The sequence below is a fragment of the Ruditapes philippinarum genome, unplaced genomic scaffold (assembly GCF_026571515.1).
Source record: "Ruditapes philippinarum isolate M1 unplaced genomic scaffold, ASM2657151v2 ctg346_1_1_1_1, whole genome shotgun sequence".
In the NCBI taxonomy this organism is placed as follows: Eukaryota; Metazoa; Mollusca; class Bivalvia; order Venerida; family Veneridae; genus Ruditapes; species Ruditapes philippinarum.
In genome coordinates, this window is record NW_026864693.1 from 137901 (window position 1) to 143717 (window position 5817).

The window sequence follows — 5817 nt, forward strand, 5'->3', positions numbered from 1 at the left end:
ATACGTATGTAGCGTGAATAAAAACAAATATATTGTAATTCTAAAATTGAGAATTTTCATTTCGTATTTGTAATCCTTATTAATTTCGAGATATTTTGTTCACGATAAACCTGTTGTTAAACACTGATGAAAATAATTTAGCGAAAATCTTCTCGCCAAAACAGTCCGACATGTTTATATATTCCATTACTCGACAGTCAGATTTATTTGTGTACTACGCTCTGGAGTATTCGGTAATCGACATAGCTAAAAATAGCATTTTCATTGATTAAGCTTTACGGAAATAGTCGAACATTTTTCATTGGGTAAAAAAGATATTCATCCGCGAAATTTGTGATTGTAACCTCATATTTCTATTGACTAATGTAAACTTTAAATACACTGTAATTCGTTCAATGCCTACATTAAAAATTATTCTTTCTTTTAAATTGCTGGTTTTTAAGCAGTTTTGAGTGAGAACTACTTTGCGTTGTTAGGTCTGTGAGGAAATTTTGTGTTAGACCGTGGATGTTAGCTATGTATTTACTGATCTTGCGATCAGAAAATACAAAAACGAAAATATTTTTATTTTGAATATGTCGGGATTGGCCCACAATAATTATTAGCACATTTTCCATATTGATAAACACAATATAAAGGAATCATTCGACTATGTTTATGAGATGTTTCTTGAAAAAATGTTGATAGAGTTCCAAGTGATTTAATTACGGAGGAGCGTTAGTGCCAGGGGTATGTTGTTTATTTACACGAAATTTCGAGTTACTAACTCGAAATTTCGACATACTAACTGAAATTTCGAGTTACTAACCCGAAATTTCGACTTATTAACTCGAAATTTCGACATACTAACTCGAAATTTCGAGTAACTTATCTCGAAATTTCGACATACTAACTCGAAATTTCGACTTATTAACATTACAAGAATGGCCAAATTTATGAGTTACCAAGAGTTTAGATAATATAAGATATAGTAGGGAGAGCGGTTGAACGATGGAGATGGAGAAACGGGTGCCTGGACAAACTATTAAAGTTAAACTTAAACTTAGTAATGGCATGTACATGTCAGACCTAAAAAAACACAAGGCTTCCTTTAATTTGTACGTTCAGGCGTTGTATTGTATCCTACCTGTTCGACCATATCTTTTCACTAATCATATTCTTCTCATCCATGTGAATAAAACGATCCTATACTTCACGTGTGGGACATCTGCGGAAAGTATCGCGGAGTGGCCAAAATAGGGGGTGCTGGGGCCTTTGTCAAATTTGTTGGACTGACTATATTTCTTGTAAAATCAGATGCTTTTATATTATTCCCAACATGTATATAACAACAAGTTCCACTTTTATCAACTTTTATCAACAAAATATGAATCAAATCAAAGTCTTAGTAAATAATGAATAATGTAACAAAAACATTGTTAGTATAAAGAAACGTGACAGACTAACTGGCGTATACGTGCCATTTAAAACTTATTTAACACATGATTTTACACCCCCCTCGAAATTTCGAGTTAATAAAAAACATACACCTGGCACTAATGCTCATCCGTATTTAATATATAGAGGATATTCAAGTTTTTTTCTGTAAATACAGGATTTATTTTTATCGAGTGGTACCATATGAAAATAAATATTTCATGAGTGGCGATAGCTACGTGAGAAATATGATAATTTTTATACCACAAGATGAAAATAAATCATGTATTTATATGAAAAAAAACTTGAATTTTCTGTTTATTATATAATTTTTCTTTTTGATATTACAATTTGAAAGATTTCCCCTTAAATTTTGTGTATTGGCTGAATTCAGAAGAAAGTAGTCCGGCAAGACACCAGTAAAAACACATAAAATAGGTTTCATTGCAGTGAAAAATTATTTTTTTAAAAGTGAAAATGAAAATGTGCATTTTATTTCATCAATGTTTCTCAATATTTTATTGATAAATATAATAAAAACATTTATGTGATAATTACAGAGACTTTTATTACAAATGTATCGCTCTGTGATATTAATATTTTGTTCCAGAACAATTTTAAATAAATATGTTATATGGGATAATGTATTTCACACTTGACAGCAACATCAGTAAACAATCATATTATGATACTAAATCATAAATGGAAATGGTGTGACAGATCTTTCCGTTATAGTCAAGTTATTATATTTATAAGTATAACGACCTAAATATATTTTTATTGATTAATTTTTCTATCTTAGGGTAGATGCTTGCCCACTTAATCGTGCATGTATCATTTCTTAACCCCCCCCTCTTTGATTCAAAATAAAAATAGTTCAAACTTGAAACAAAATACTTATATGTGTTGGCACGATAGGTAATGTGAAACAGTCATCAAAATGTGATGGAGTCAACACCATCAGTTAATAAGTACACTTATGTAAATGGAAATAAAGTTAGAACAGAGCTTCATGATATCACCTATTACCATTTCAGTCTCTTCTAAACCATCATGTTCAGGCAGTTTTTCTTACATGTCAAAATAGAAAACCAGAGTAACACATTTCCATCTTTAAGGCATGGATTTATATTACAAATAATATTAATATAAATCCGTGAAGCAGGGTATGATGCTTAATTTTGTACAGTTTGAAATAAATTTTTCACTGCCAAGCAGTTCTTCTTTAATTTCATGATTTGCATAGGTTGTTGATATATTTTATCGTGTCAATTCACCAACAGAACTTTTTACATATTGAAAGAAATTACAATATGTGCTAACTTAAAATCATAACGGTTATATTTACGCAGCAGAGAATCCATCGTTATTGTACAAAATGACAGATTTTTAACTAAGATATATTTTACTCGCTAAATTGTAAAGTTTGTAAAATCTATTCTATCTAGGCCCTTATCTAAATAGAAGGGCCCTGCTGTTCAACATAAAGCACGCAGGTTAAAGTAATAGCTTCAGAGAACCACTTTTTGTCGTATCTATTGTACGCACGATAGCTTTTCTTTCTGTTCTTTAGTAGTAGAAAATATTTGTGGTGAATAAACATCATAATTATGTTTGTTTTCAATTCCTTCTCCGATGTGAAATCAACCGATTCCCATGATTTGCAATGGAGACAAGCTAAATAGCGTAATTTCAATCGCAAATCTTCTTTGATTAGTTCCTTATTTATACGTATATGCTTTAAGGGATATATCATTTGACAAACTCCTCACAATGATTTGATTGACAGAGCAACCATCACTACCTTCACAAAAGTCCCGTGATCGTAAAAAGTGGCACGTGGCTTCAAAAAGGATGCTACACCACGGACTTATATTACATAATATAAGCCCCGGTCACATATTCACGGATAATGCCACGGAAGAGCTACGGTCTAATCGTTCACGGATTACTACGGAAATGTGAAATTCCGTAGTCCGCTACGGTTCCATTACGGACACACAGCGGTATAAGTACGGAGTCCGACGGATTTACCACCAAAATCCCCCGGAGAGACACGGATTGTTACGGACCGACACGGTTTGATGCGGAGCAACACGAATTAGGACGGACGCACTACGGATACACTACGGTCTGCTACGGTATAAGCACGGGTTAGTACGAATAAGTACGGTCTGATACGGAGAAGAACGAATTGATACGGAGAAGAACGAATTGCCACGGATCTATACGGACCTAATACATCCGTCCACAATCTCTTGCATAAATGCCCCACAAGAAAAGAACACCTGGAAAACGAATTGCAGAGTTTAATGATTTCGGCAGAGAGGATTCGGCCTGATCGCGTCTGACCCCCGAGACACATCAGGTCCGATAAAAGTGAATTTCTTGAAGGACGCTGGGTCCTCAACAAGTTCGGCCATGAGAGCCTCATACTTAACATGAAGGGGTCTTCGTAAAAGCCCATCTCCAGTCCACCATCTTGCCTGTCCTCTCTTACCTGATTAGATAAGGACTAGTAATCATTAAAAAAAGTGTTGATCAAAACTGCTTCTCTTTTAATTTTAAAATGTGCCGTTTTTTTACAATAATATTTATTATCGTGAATGTTTATGTTTTAAAAATATGTAAAAAGCTTGTTAATTAATCTTCTTATAACTCAAGGGTCAGTGTCCAAGACTTATGAGACACTTCGTTTTATGTACATATTTACTCAAATTTCACGATCCAATGTTTGTAAAATTAAATGATATTACTCTATTACTTAAGAATTGTAGTACGATATTAATATATTTTACCTCTATCCATGTCATCTAGCAGCTCGACCACTGCCTGCGCATTCTGAGCCATTTCAATATAAAATTGCAGCCAGTAAATGGCAATTATCATTTATTGAATGTTCCTGCAAATATGTCTGTTTTTAACAAGAAGGTAGTACCCTTGGAAAGTTCATGATACTTAATTCATCCGTTCTAAAAAGTGGTGGACCGTACAAGTCCGTGTTGCAACGCAATAAACCGTATAAGACCGTGTTAATCCCTGCTTCTCCGTAGTACAACGTATTACGATCGTGGCTTTCCGTATTAATCCGTATTAAAACCGTAGCTTAAACGTAGGTTATCCGTACCAAACCGTGGAAATCCTTGATAAGTTGGTGGGCTACGAATCAGTACGGACTAGTACGGTTTTCGTACGGACCAGTAAGTATCGGTACGTTTTAATACGGACTAGCAGGGATACGCTACGGTTGATTTTTCCGTAGCAAATTTTTGTGCATGTTCAAAAATTGTCAAGGATCGCTACGGATATACCAGGACTACTACGATTGATTACGGTTACAATACGGAGAGCTACTGACCAGTACGGGTAGCTACGGACGATGCCGGAATTAATCCGTGGCTCTTCCGTGGGCGTATTCCGTGAATATGTGACCGGGGTATAAATCCGTGGCTACACCAAAGAAAATTTTTTGAAACTTTTGCCATATGTGATAGGTTAATTTACGATGAAAGACTTTATCGCTCCTTTTCATGACCTTTATCACCACCATATTAAACAACACTGGTTTTTTCTTTTGTTTGTTTGTTGTTTTTTCCGCCAAATGTTTGTGAAACTGTAAAAAGTTGCCGTTCTTCATTTCAATATTGTTCTATTATTCTGTTCAGGACTTCGGGGTTTGTTTTCAATACTTTATTGTGTTGAAGATTGTAAACCCCTCAACACGGTGCTAGGGGTCAATTTCAATTCATTATTAATAGAGCTTCTCGGTATCTTCCATCTTTGTTTAATCTCGGAGTTACAAAAAATGTACTGGTCAGTTTTTTTATACAGAGCATGTGTGCGGTTTCTTCTTTTAATCAAACGCTTAATCATCATCATCATCATCATCATCATCTCAAGTAATTGCATCACTCCGCAAGGTAGAGACTTTTTCCACCTGACATTTTGCTAGGAATGTTCTTTTCAGATGTACTTATTATAAAAGTTTTAAACGTGTTCCTGTTTTCTTCGACTGATCTTTTGTTTTGATAACCATTGAAGTATTGGTATTTGGAAAAGTTATCTAACTGCATCTTCCTTCATTTGAATAGATACGATTGAATATCAATTAAGCAAAGGCGCTTAAGAGATGTTGCACATTCCAAGTCTGTAGTTTTCCATAACTTGTTTCTTTTCATTTCACCTCATATCTAGAATTTTAGGTTTAAATATTATGTTAGTCATTATATCACAAGCAATTGAAAACACATTTTTTTTCATATAAATTATGTCATTGTTTTTGAATTATCTCATTGTTCACACGTTTTTCTGCTGTTTTTGTTTTTGTTTTTTTTTGTACCGCTTTTACAGTACTCATAACAATGACAAATCATTCAATGGTTTGATGAAGGCAGAGCTAGG